Genomic DNA, 13,955 nt, shown 5'->3' on the forward strand with positions numbered 1-13,955 from the left:
ATGTGTGTGTGTGATCCCTTTTGTTGTGTGGCGTTAATAAATGTTCATTGTTTAATTGCACCTCATTGGTATCAAAATCTTTGTCTCTTGGGGGTGGACTAGGTGACCTCAGTATACACTAAGGGACAAGATCGGTGCGTGCGTTGTTGGACACGCCCTCATAATTTTGAGCTAATAAAATTCCCCTAATTCGATCCTTCCTAACATTTAGAAATTAATTTGGATTTCCTTACCTATTTTTTCCATTAAAATATTTATTATACGGCTGTCCAGATGTTAGGAGAAAACATTTTTGTAAAGAAGTCACTATATATCAATCATTCAATTATCCATTTTTATATTCACAGGTAAGGGCTTAGAAAATAAACACAATGACCTTTCAAAAACCTTTATCTGTTTCTTCTAACCAAAAGGTGTGTTTCCTCGACAAAATATAATAATATAATATAGTTTTGGATTTCTAGGGCTCACTGTTGTTTGTCTGAATTCTTACCCCATATGAAATAATGTCAGTGGCCCCTTGGTATCCACAGGGGAATCCATTCCAGATACAAAAATGGACAGATGTTCAAATCTCATTTTTCCTAATGGTGGCAGATCCAATAGCTGCGCTGCCCCCTCCTTCCTTCCTTCCTTCCTTCCTTCCTTCCTTCCTTCCTTCCATCCTTCTTCCCCCTCCCTCCCTCTCTGAGGCTTCGTGCCCCAGCTTGGCTCTGGGAGTGGACGCTGCAGCCCATCAGCTGGAGGGAGCTGGAACCAGGGCTTGGGTCCAGGCCTCCCCCCCAACCCGCAGGCCCAGCATCCGAACTGAGCCTCCGGAGGTTCTATTCCAGCTCCTCATTCAACCACCTATGTGCAAATATGTGTGAAATGTACATATGTTGGCATAATGGTGCCAAAATAACTTAAACTCCCAAATATTCAGTACATGTAATTCTGCTTTTACTTATATCTTGCAAAGAATACAGCATTGAGCAAACGTATGTTCATGCAACCGAGCTTTCTCTTTTTCTTTCCAAATAGGGTCGCCATGTCCAAAGCAGATTTTGTGGGGCATAGAGGAATTTTCTCTTCGGGTTGGCTGGTAGATGCTAGTATGGTAAAAGCTTAGTAGATTTCAATCACTTAATGAGCTGTTTGCAGCTGTTCAGATTTTCAATGACACATTCCTGCAGTTGGTTTTCATTATTCACAACTTCTGTACTTTCAGTTTGTCAGTGTCTTCTGCCTTTAATACACCTGGGTCCCTAGAATAATAATGAAATTATTTATAGAGAAGAATCTTTACTGAGGAAGACAATGTTAAATAGTGGCTGGAAACAAATTTGGAAAAACATAACCTGCATGAGAGTTTCGTTACACCAAAAGGCACCTTGTAGGAAAAAGAAAACTATGGGTCAAAACACGCCCTGAAGAGGATCGGGCTGTGGCAAGCTGCAGCACTGGGTCCGGGATCTGAAGCCGTGTGGTAAAAGAAGGGCAAAGAGGCACTTCTTTTGGTCTGCAAAAAGCTGGCCACACTGCAGCCCCAAAGCTACTTATATCTGGGTAGCTGCACAGCTTCTGGGTAACTCAGAGGTGGGGCCATGAATGCCTCATCTGAAGATGCCCAGAAGCAGTTTTAAACTGCTGTCAGTTTGGCTCTAAGACTACCTTGTTTTTTTAAAAAGTGTACTGGATAAATATACAACATTATGTCATATTTATATAGCTTACCTATATGTCACAGTCTACATTTATGTATCAACCTCATAGAAATGTATGTTTTGTTTCCTGCTCTTTCAGAACTTCAGAACAGTTTTTAGCAAGATCCCGAAGAAGATTAGGCAGAGAAAGGTGGTTCAAAGTCTATGGCACACGATGATCTCCATCCTTTGCAGATTCAGACCCATTATTAGTATCTACTTGCTGGGGATTGACAGTACAAAGTTTGTGGTCTCAACAGAATATACAGCCACAGTCATATAGAAAACAAATGTTGGCCCCAAAATCTACTCTCAAATTATACACAAGGTGACCTATACACAACCACAGTGGTAGGTATTTTAGAACTTTTAGGAGCATTTAGGTATTACGAGCCCGGTAGTGCAGTGGTTACTCAAACCATAACGCTGATAGTTCAAGTCCACAAAAGTGCTCTAGCTCGACTCAGGCTTGCATTCTTCCAAGGAAGTGGCTAAAATGACTACCCAGATTTGTGGGAGGAAAATTAGCTTACACTTGTAAACCACTTAGACACTGCAGGCAGTATGAAGCGGTATATAAATGAAGCTTGTTTGTTTTGAGTTCTAATTTACTTTACAATTTAATGTTCCAGATTTAAATGCAGTATTCAACTTAAATATCCGATCTGGCATAGCTCTGCCAGCAAAATAAAATAAAATAAAATGCATTTGACTGGATTTACTACAACTGAGTCTAGCCATATGTTGTCATACAGATGCCATAAACTGAAAGGTGTTTCATAGCCATTTCAATGCTACAATGATGGCAGAGAAGTGCAAAAAAACTGTGACTTACTGCTGCTGCTTCACAAATAGTGAAGGATGTTCGTGACAGTGGGAGTAGAAGCAGTATTATACAAATGATCACATTAGCGAGAGCTACACAGAATAGGATGATGTCGTTTCGCAGGTCGTCAAGGTGTGCATCCTTTCTCCTTCTTTTCCTGAATTGCTAATGGATATGACACAGAGGTCTGTCATACTATTCACAATATAACAATGTCTCATACTATATACTGCTGCAATTCATGGCAAGGATTTTATGGTGATCTTGTTGCTGCAGCCAAACATTTAATATCCCAAACAATGACACACACGCACTGTGCATTTGCACAGTTTTACAGTTTATACAACTGTTTTGATAAGCCAAATCTTTATCTTAACCAGGTGCAATTACAAACCCAAATTTCTGTATAAGTTACTAAAGCCTCAATCCAAAGATAGGGTCTTAAATGTTAGCACTATGTTGGGCAAACTTCTAAACTCAAAGTGGACTGGCTCAACATGATATTCACTTCAAAATCGGCAAACAGATTGAGACCTCTTGTTCATTTTTAATTAATGTAAATAGACACTATCTTAAGGAAGAGCCCATGTGGGTGGATGATAGTGATATACTCTCCAACCTTGTCTTGAAATCTGCAAGGAGAGGAGAGCACTTCTGAAGGTATTTCAGAAAGTTTAAATACAATCAGTGCTGATATAGCCAATAATTTTTTTATCTTAACCAGATGTAATATACATACACAGATTCTGTTTACGTTACTAAGAGCTGCATTGCAAAGAATAGGGTCTTAAATGTTAGCACTGAGTTGGCAAATCCCTAAACTCAAAGTGGACTGGCTCAACTTGATATTGACTTCAAAAGTAAAGACAGTGATCACTTGTAATGTCCAACCTTGTCTTGAAATCTGCAAAGTGAATTAAGAGCTATCGGAAAAGAGTGCCTTAAGTTTGATGCTGCACTAAATACAATCAATGCTTTCCTAAACAAGGCAAACTGTCCAGAACAGCCTTTCAAACGTTCCTCCCCTCCCTCCCAGCAAATTAAATTCTCATGCTGGTGGGAGATGGTTCCAGCAGTATATGGACAAAACTGTTGTTAGCAACCCCTCAAATCATGTGCTGGCATCATATTCTGTTGCCTTCCTGCTGCTGCCATAGGCAGCTTCTGCCATTGCATCAGTTTTACTACAGCAATGTCACTAGTAGGTGATACAAGTACACCACTGGGGTTTGTTTCCAGGACCCTCCGTGAATAACAAAATTAAATACAATGGCATAGCAAAATGGTGTCCCTTATATAAATGGAAAATCAAGGTTATCTTTTTGGAATTTGTTTTATTTTACTTTATTTTATTTTTGGAATATTTTCAAGAAAGAAAGTATGAGATGTTACAATTTGTAAACAAATTTTTAAATCAAACAGCAAGTTTTAAATATGCATCTTTGATTTTTACTTCATCTGAATTTGAATGGGTGCTTGTTTATTACTATGGAGTTTATCACATGGGAGGGAAGTGCCCAAATCCTGTAAATACACAGGGATTAAATCCGGGAATATCCCACAAAAGCGGGATTGTTTTTAGACAACATTCCCTGATGTCACCATTATCCCGCAAATAACCCGTGCATTAAAGTTTGCGATTTGGCTGCTTTTCCCCGCTTTTTATTTTTGGGTTATTTGAGGGATAATGGTCAGACTGGAGGACGTTGTCTGAAAACCATCCCGCTTTTGCAGGCTATTGCTGGGAATTAAACCCCGTTTATCCACTGGGTTTGGGCACTTTGCCTCCTGTGTGATGAACTCCTATTTTGCTGATATTTATATTTATATTCCATCTTTTTGCTATTGAGCTCAAGGCTCATTGTGCACATGGGTCTCATCCTTCACATCTTCACCTAACAACTCTATCATATGGATCAAGCTGAGAGAAAGACTAACTGGACCAAGATTGCCTGTGCTTTATGGTGACTTGAAGATGGTTCTCCCAAGGGATAGTCCAATATTGCACTCATATTTTTGATTTTACACCACATACATGCATTTTAAAATCAAATTTATGACATATTCCAGGGTTAGTATGTAGAGAGATCTTGTAGCACCAGTCAGACTAAATGAAAGAAAGACACTGGCAGCATGAACTTTCAGAGACTTCAGTCTACTTCCTCAGATGCATTTGGTGGAGTGGAAACCAGGCACAGCTTCCACTCCACCAAATTCATTTGAGGAAGTAGACTGAAGTCTACAAAAGCTCATGCTGCCAATTTCTTTCTTTCAGTTATTCTCAAAAGTGTTACAAGATCTTTCTACGTACTAATTCTACAGACTAACATGGCTATATCTTTGAAATATTCCAGAGTTCTTTTTTTTAGTTCACATCCACCCACTTTAATGAATCAAGTTTGCAATCATCTATCTTTTTCATTGCAATTTTACAGCATAACTGAAATCCAACTGATTTCCATATATTCACACAAACACATCTCAGTAAAGTAAATATTTACTTCAGCTGATAACACCTAAAACTTTCTTGTCTACACAGAATGGGATTTTAATGGTTCAGGATGTTTGGAAAGATGTTTCTTTGTGATAAAAATGTCCTATAAAATAGAGAAGTACACCTTCCTCGGAGAGTGGTGGCGTCTCCTTCTTTGGAGGTCTTTAAGCAGAGGCTGGATGGCCATTTGTTGGGGGTGCTTTGATTGGGAGTTCCTGCATGGCAGGGGGGTTGGACTGGATGGCCCTGGTGATCTCTTCCAACTCTATGATTCTGTATAGCAAATTCCTCAACTTCTACATAAAACCATTAAAGGGGCCGTGAAATCACAGCAGTTAAAGCGCTCTCTGGGAGTTTCCGGGCTGGAAGCAGAAAGCGCTGGCATTAATAGAACTGTCTATTATCCCCTCTGTTGTAAACTGCTCGGATTCCCAGTGATTGGGCGGTATATAAATAAATCCTACTACTATTATTATTATTATTATTATTATTATTATTAGTGAACTTGGAACAAAGCTGGCTCTTCGGCTTAGTAATGGAGATGAGCACCGGCCCCTATGGTTGGACACAACTTGACAACCTTGTCAACACAAAATTTCAACATCTCATTGCCAAGACAGCTCTGTATGTGACTTGAGTGTCAACATTAACACACTCTTGCATGTATGATGCCATAAAACAATAAAACAGTTTGGAACAATGAACTTCAAAAGGAATTTCCACATCACTTGACTTCATTTGCAATTCAGCCATCTGAAAATTCTCACACCTGTGTGATCATGATTTTCTAGCACAGGAAGAAAGAAAAACCACTGCCTGAGAAGCCATTTTCATTCAATGAGTTATTTTCAAACCTGGAGTTTTTTTTGCTCCTGCACGGTGGGCTTTTGTGAGTAGTGTTGCCAACAAGCCTCGAAGATAATTCCCCAAACGTTTGGCCAAAACTCACCAAATCCCCCCCATATCTCATCAAATACTTGAATTTCAACTCTCAAAATTACCATTAAAACCAATCACCAAAATCACACCAAAGGCTCTGAAAAGTACCCATTTGGGTGTGAAAGTCACCAGATTGGCAACACTGTGGTGTTTTTAACTGATTTCAGAGGCACGTGCCTAATGGCGCACACATTTTCACAGTCAAATAAGACTCACAACACAAAGCAGAAGGTGATCTGGGAGCTGTGTTTGGGAGTTCTCCATTACTTTTTAACTTTAAAGGAGTTTTCCTTTAAAAGGCTAAGTGGGGTTTTTTGCTCAGACCAAGGTGAGCCAAAGACCTGCTTGAGGAAGGAGCTAGCAATCCGTAACTCTCTATATAGCTATAGCTCCAATCTCTTTAGTTTTAGTTCCATGGAGCCTGCCCTGCCGGAAAGTTCTGTGCCACAAGGAACTAAAAATCCCTAGGGTCCCAGAACATGGAGCCTACCTGGTTTTGTCCAAGTCAAGGTAATCGTGATGTTAACAGCAGGGGAGGAGAAGAAAAGAGTGACAAATGAGAGGGAGAGGAAGAGGAGGAGGAGGAAGAGGAAGAAGAGGCGGGAGGTGAATGTGGCCATGTCTCCTGTCAATAGTAACTTCCTTGCTCTGCAAAGCTCTAGCCTCCTTGGCCAGCTCTCTGGTCTCTGAGTGGTTATCTCTGGTTGGTTGCCAGGATGGCTGAAAGCTTTGTGAGGTTATTATTATTGTTATTCTGAGGTATGTCTATGTCATCCCTGGGCAGAGAAAGTGTGGAGGAAAGGGAACAGAGGCTTCTGCTGCTGTTTGGGAGCAGGTGACAAAACACCAAAGGAAGACAGACAAGGCATCGGAAAATGGAGGACAGTCCAGAAGAACTGAAGACTTGTGTCCCAAACTCACTGCAAAAATAAACCAGTTTCACTTAGGGAATTCTGGGAACTGCAATTTTGTGAGACATTTTGCCAACTCTGTCAGAGAGCTCTGGTGCCACAATAAACTAGACTTTCCAGGATCCCCGAGCACTGAGCCAGGGCAATTAAGGCGGTCTCAAACTGGATTATTCCTGTAGTGTGTTTGGGGCCATAGGATCCTAGATTTGGAAGGGACCACAAGGGACATCCAGTCCAAGCCCATTCTGTCATGCAGGAAGACACAATCAAAGCACACCTGACAGATGGCCATCCAGCCTCTGTTTAGAAACCTCCAAAGAAGGAGACCCCCCCCCCCTCCACATTCCGAAATGAAAGCTGAAAAAACACTACTGTGAATGTAAATCCATGCTTCTTAGTCATGCTCAACATGGAGGACATTTTGACATTTCTTCTGGACAAAATGTAGGGCATGTCCTGAAAAAGAAGGATCTCTGGTCACCTTGAGTCACACACACAGCTGTCTCTAAAATGAAAGGTGACAGACTTAAAACGAAACAGAAGCCACAGCTTCTAGACTGGATGCCTTTGAATCCCAGATCAGAATTAATTTGAATTTTCTAGACAAAAGCCTCTATCTGCCTCCCCTACCCTTTCTTCCCAGTATGAAAGGCCTAAAGCAGAAACAGGGAAATTATAGCCTTCCCAATCCTGTTGACATATTCAGGGGTAGCCATGTTGGCCATATTTATTGTTAACTGCCTTCAAATTGGTCCCAACTCATGGCAACCCTATGGATGAGATATCTCCAAGACCCTCTATCCTCCTCCACTTTGCTCAGGCCCAGCAAATTCAGATCCATGACCACCTTTATTGAGTCTAACCATCTGGTCTGTGGTCTTCCTCTCTTTCTATTGCCTTCTACCTTTCCTAACATTAATGTCTTCTCATGATGTGGCCAAAGTATGACAACCTCAGTTTAGTCATCTTGGCTTCCAGGGAGAGTTCAGGCTTGATCTGCTCCCATTTGTCTTCTTGGGCGTCCATGGTATCCTCAGCTTCTTCAGCTCCAAATCTCATCTCTTACCTGCTTTCTCTCACATCCCTATATGATGATGTGTGAATACTATGGCTTGCATGATTCTGACTTAGCACTCAGTTGTATGTCTTTACTCTTACAAACAAAATCCATCAGTGATACTTGATTGGCCAACCAAAATGAACAGTACTGTATACTTGTTGCAAGCTTTCCAAGTTCCATGGGCTTCTTCATCAGGCAACATGTTACAAACCACACAGGAGGGAAAAAACAAAACAAAGCAACTGGAGACGTTAGTCAGATGCCTGCATGGCAAAAGGTTTAATCAAAGAAGTGTTACTTGAAGTGTATGTCACACAGGCCATTAGCTAAATAGTAAACAACTATCTTTTACAGCCTTTTAAATATTAAAATCCTTCATTACTGCAATAATTCTTAGTAATTATTAGACCAGAGCCTAATTTGTTTAATTTCTGGGTCTAAAGGAATCTCCAAATTGTTAAGTAAGTGTTGAGTGATGCAAGGAGAGGAAGGCTTTGAATGATGAATATGCAAACTGAGCTGAAAAATGTGAGCATCATGATCCTCCCCTTTCGAAATAAGCATATTGTCAGTGGATTCTTAGAATCATAGAGCTGCAAGAGACCACAAGAGCCATCCAGTCCAACCCCATGCCTTGCAGGAACTCACAGTCAAAGCATCCCCGACAGATGGCCATCCAGCCTCTGCTTAAAATAGTCATCATCTTCTAAATCTACTATACTACACTGGACATAAACTACACAAGATTGTGGCCAAAACAGGGCACCACTTAGAAACCTAAAAGAAAACAAGTGGGCATTGTTTCTTGAAAAGTCTGACAAATCAGCAAACTAGCCATTTACCATTACTGATGAATTAGCTTATAAAAGATTGGTGCAGGTATATGTATATATCACTTCTTTAGAAGCTTGATAGAATTCGAGGCCCCTGAAGATTATTCTGAGAAAAGGCATTTCATGGCATAATGGTTGCACTCTACATAACTTTTATCAAGAGAAGGCAAAGCCATGCAAAAACTGTTGGGATCCCAAGCGCAATAGCTTCTTGACTCAATTCTACTATAGCTCAAAAAACCCCAGGCTCCCTTACCTGCTGTTTTTCTCATTCCTTGTCATGAATGTGTTGGACTCCATATTCTTCCCCATTCTCTTTTGATTCCTTTATCTATTGTATTATTTTATGTACTGTTACGATTGCCAGGTTGATTTGAGTAGAAAAACACAACAGATGAAAAGGGACAGATACTAGGAAGAACCCTGGGTTTTCCATCTTTAGTCAATGATGTGATGCTATCCTACACAAGTGACTGGCATAACCCTCTGGATTCTTCAATTTATTTTAGTGACATCTTGGAGCTCTCAGACTATTCGAAGACATCACAATGAGAGCTAGCAGGGCATTTACTCAGTAGTCTAGCACAGGCTGGATAACAGACTGGGCATATTTGCCCACTCATTTCTATAATCCTTGGCTGCAAAAATAAAGCCAGCTGAAAAGGAGAATCGCCATTCTTGAAAGCACCCAGGAGCCTGTGTATTGCTCATATTGTCCACCTGAACCCCAAAAAGAGTTTCCAAAGAGAAAGTAGGTTTCTGGTTTAGCTTTCTAGGTGGTGAACAGCCCTGATCCAGAAAGCTGTACCAATGAGCATGTACTAGCTGATGTGGATAGAATTACTGGCACCATGGAACGTTATGGATGTGTAGAGGACATCTTGCATTGGGTTCATTCTCCCATTCCAATAGGCAGGCTCTCCATCCAATCAGTTTGAAGCTCTGACTCCCTGCTGGCAAACTCCTCTTGTGTGCCCAGTTATGAGCCAGCAACAGCATTCATCCTACCTGCTAAGATGCTTGAAATAAACCCAGGTGAACTGCTGCCTCTCAGGCAGTGAGAGAAAAAACAGAACTATGATAAAAGAACAGTGGGGACAAAACTATCACACCTAGGGGAACTCCTCCAGAGGAATACCCTCTGGAGTGAATAGGCAAGGAAGGAATAGTGGAGTAGTTCCCATCCTCAAGCAAGGTCCTGCAGCAGCTGAGAGGGGTCAGGATATCCTCTGCATATCACATAGAACAATCACCTTATACAGCAGGCCCTTGGTATCCACTGGGGTTTGGTTCTAGGACCACCAACACACAGTGGCATCCCTAAGGTGGGTGCCACCCAGTGCAGTAACTTATGGGGTCACCCACCCATCCTGTTGACCTCCTCCCATTTCACACCATACAGGATCCTTAGTAATGCTTTTTTGAACTAATGCAAAAAATCGTAATTCTCATATATCTCTTAATGTAGCAATAATCGTTGTGACATAAACAACTAACAAAATCAAATTTTTATCTTCTAATTACAATATCATATGCACAACCAACATATATTTATATATACATAGTGTAGATTTGGTTAAAATGTGATGTTTTTTAAGGAAAACTTAAGAATATTTAAAATTTAAATTGCCTTAGTAGAGGCAAACCTGTCCATTGCAGAGTGTTTGAAGAAAATGCATGAAAATGTTCATGTGGCCAGCCTGCCGATTGCAAAGAGGGTGAACCCTATGATGGCTGCAGGGGCAGCCCCATTTCTGGTGTAACAGGCTGTGATGCTGAGGTTTACCTGCTTGATCACAACGGGTGGCAGTGCAGAACTTAATTTATCTTGCCAGGGTGGACTTGGGCACCCTATGTACCAGAGAAGATACCCAGGAGACAAAGGTCAGAAGCTATGAATAGTGCTATACATTTAAGATTTATTTTGAAGGTCCTCCTGATGTCTAGTTTGTGCCATTTTCTTCTCCAATTTCTGACTAGAGTTTGAGCAGAAGGATGGGAGGATCAGATCCTGTTATCTGTGGCCAAATTCGCTTTAGGGATGAAGGAGGAATGAGGAGAGAGGTGGATTGAGTCAGGGTGAAGGTATCAGAATTCCAACCTGGCAGAGAGAAGCTCCAATTCAGAAATTTTGGAGGTTGCAGTGATGGCCACCAGAAAGAGGATTTTCCAAGACAAGAGTTTAAAGTGGCACTAACCATGATTTAAAAGGAGCAGCCATTAGGGCTCTCAGCATCAGCACCAGTTCCTAGGATGGGATTCTATGAACTGGGGTTTGAGGAATGAGGCCCTTTCAGGAAGCATCTCATGTTTGGTTTGTGTGGCCTACAATTCTCTTTGAAGCCCTTGAAGATGGCCAAGATAGCTGTGACCTGGTGCCTCAGGGTAAAGGCCCTGTCTAGCCTTTCTGCAGGAAGGCCATGATAGCACTAATGGAAATAGAAGAGAAGGGAGATAACTCTGCTTCTGCACCATTTAGAAGAGGACCTCCAAGAGATTCTTGTGGTGGAGTCCTTGTGTGAGGCTATAACTGTTGTTGAGGTATCAGGCCCAGATGCACCTGGAGTGCTCAATTTCAGTACGTTGAGCTGAAGTCAGGCTAGGTCTGGTGGCATACTGTCCCCTGGATCAGGAGGTCACAGTTTGGGGAAAGAGGGAAATGGAGCATCACTAGGTTTAGCCATTCACTCAAAACCACAAGGTTGCGAGTTCAAGACCAGCAAAAGGACCCAAGCTCGACTCAGGCTTGCATCCTTCCGAGGAGGGAGCTAAAATGAGTACCCAGACTGTTGGGGGCAAATTAGCTTACTTGCTAATTAGCTTACTTGCTGTTCACCGCTATGATCTTTGGAATAGAGGTATATAAATAAAACAAATTTATTATCTGTTCAGAGAATTATGTTCTCCTGGGCCAACATAGAGATTACTATGGCTGTGGTATGTGTTGAGACTATAAAAATATGTAGTAAACCACAGAATATCTCCAAGAGGGACCAGTTCTATTGGCCCAACATCCCTGAAGTGTGTTCTTTGGCCTGTTTCACCAGGCAGCATTTCACCAGATTATAACAAGCTGGGGAGGGGATAAAGAGGGGAGAGGGAATAGGAACTCTATCCTGTAGCCCTGTCTTACCTGACTTGAGTGGATATTTCGAAGTCTCTCTTCTCCAAGCCTAGCATCAAGCCTGCCGGATTTGCTTCGACTGGGTCCTGGATGGGAATGGAGATGCCTTGTCTGGGGAAGCCTTGCTTTTGCTTTGGTCAGTTTTGAAAATGCCTGTCTGCCCATGAGGCTTTAAGAGCCCTAGTATTCTATAAGATACTCCGGAGGAGCAAAAGGTATGAAAGGAGAAGAGCAAGCCTGAGCGAGTGCTTACTTTTCTCAATCCTGGAAGCTGAGCAGAATTTTCTTGTAATTTAACTTCATGAAAACTGGTTCCATTGACCCCCAAAGAACTTGGTACCCCCAAAGGAGGCATTAGTCAAGTTGTTCTTGGTCCTGGATTCACTGTCAGCTTTTGAGCCAAACCTGGCATATGACCCGGACAGCGGCTGCCTGCGTTTTGTTGCAAAACTGGGTGGTAACTAGTCTGGTATCAGCAGTCATCAGCTTTGCTGATGCCCTGGTGCAATCTTACTTCCCTGCAGAGTGTTGGATCACCCTTGCCCAGACGATGGCAGCCCTGGCCATGATAGAGGAAATTGTGAAGGCCCAGATTACTGGGGAAACTGCTGCCATTTTAAGAGTTGCCTCCTCCCTCTTATCCTCCTGAGCTTTCAAAGTGTCCTCCCCATCTTTACATAAACCAAGGAAGGGATCAGGCCAGAAACTACAGAAGGGCCTGTAGTTTGGACACTATTTTCTTTGAAAGGTTGAAGAATCTTTTTGATTGCAGCTAGAGACTGGTCTGGCCATTCCAGGGTTATGTAAACTTACTGGGGAAGAGAAGTTCAATGCCCTGAGACTGCCCCCCCCCCCAGCAAACACATCATCAGACCCCTATAGGTGGTCTGGGACTGCCTGAAGGGCTGGGGTAGTATGGGGTTCTCAAAGCATCTTTGTAGTTTGCTGAGGACTTGAAATCCTTCCGATTAAAAAATCTGATGGGTTTAGGATCCTCTTGTTGCTCTAGGCTCTCCTCATTGCATCCAAAGGAACCTGAAAAAATCTCCACCTTCTTCTGCTGAGGAGCGGGCTGTGATGTGCTATTTCCCTGCTTCAGGATCTTTTCTAGTCCTTGGGGAGGGAGGAAGAAAAAGAACCTCCTTGTATTGTGGCAGTGACACTTCAGTGGTTGGTTTGTCACCATACAATGGCTTCCTAGACACATGACCAAGATGGCAGCTGCGTTGCCAGGACCAGGGTTGCTTGGAGGACTTCCTCCTCATCCTACTCTGCACTGGAGAAATCGGGCAGCTGAAAGCTGGAAAGATGTACGAATCCCTCACCTCTCTGTAGTCTAGTCATGGTCCTGAGTAGGGCTATACCTCATCCACATAATGCCCACCAGTGGAGGGAATCCCTGTTCCCCAGAGACGATCAGCCCCTTCAGTCAACCATGAAAGACTGGAGCAGGGGGAGTTTATGGGCTAGTCAGCCCAGGCAGGGGTGGGTGGCATGCAGGGCTCTTGGATCACTCAACCATGCCACTTATGCTGAAGAGGACTCCCCCATGACAGAGTTTTCTTCTAGGGAGAGCCCTGTTGAACATAGTGTGTGTAAGAAGAGCTGCGCAGTGGTAGTATAGAAGAAGGCAGCAGGTAAAGGCCCAGAGAGAAGAAACTTTTTAAAGCAGAAAATAAGATGGAATGAAGAATGGAGAAGAGTGGGGAGAGGTGTGTGAAAGCACATATGAGGAAAAGGGAAAGGAAATGCAAAACTCTTTTCCTAACATCCTAAGGAAGGTGAGACTGGGCACCCAAGGGGAGTTTGCCCATCCACCAGCAGAGGGACGGAGCTTCAAACTGATTGACTGGAGAGTCTGTCTATCAGAGGGAGTGGAAGGATGAACCCACTACATGGTGTGCTTGAAAAGAACCCACCTACCCACACAATTCTATTGTTTGCTATGGACATATTCTATACTATAAAATTAAGAAACTTTTGGCAGAACTTCCTAGTACTTCCCCTCACTTTATTTTTTAAGTGTTTTTCCTTCTTCTTCTCTTGTTAAATTTTTAAAAAATGAAGGCAGCTACATTTGATA

General features: G+C 42.3%; 1 long non-coding RNA gene across 1 annotated transcript; it reads right to left on the minus strand.

Moving 5' to 3' along the window:
* Positions 1–1,146: 1,146 nt before the first annotated feature.
* LOC121924921 lies at positions 1,147–6,816 on the minus strand. The gene is made up of 3 exons (XR_006102763.1): positions 6,435–6,816; positions 2,521–2,676; positions 1,147–1,247 (listed from the first exon to the last, which is right to left on the minus strand). It is a non-coding gene; the product is annotated as an uncharacterized LOC121924921 (long non-coding RNA).
* Positions 6,817–13,955: the final 7,139 nt, after the last annotated feature.

Source organism: Sceloporus undulatus, chromosome 3, assembly GCF_019175285.1.
Source record: "Sceloporus undulatus isolate JIND9_A2432 ecotype Alabama chromosome 3, SceUnd_v1.1, whole genome shotgun sequence".
Taxonomy (NCBI): domain Eukaryota; kingdom Metazoa; phylum Chordata; class Lepidosauria; order Squamata; family Phrynosomatidae; genus Sceloporus; species Sceloporus undulatus.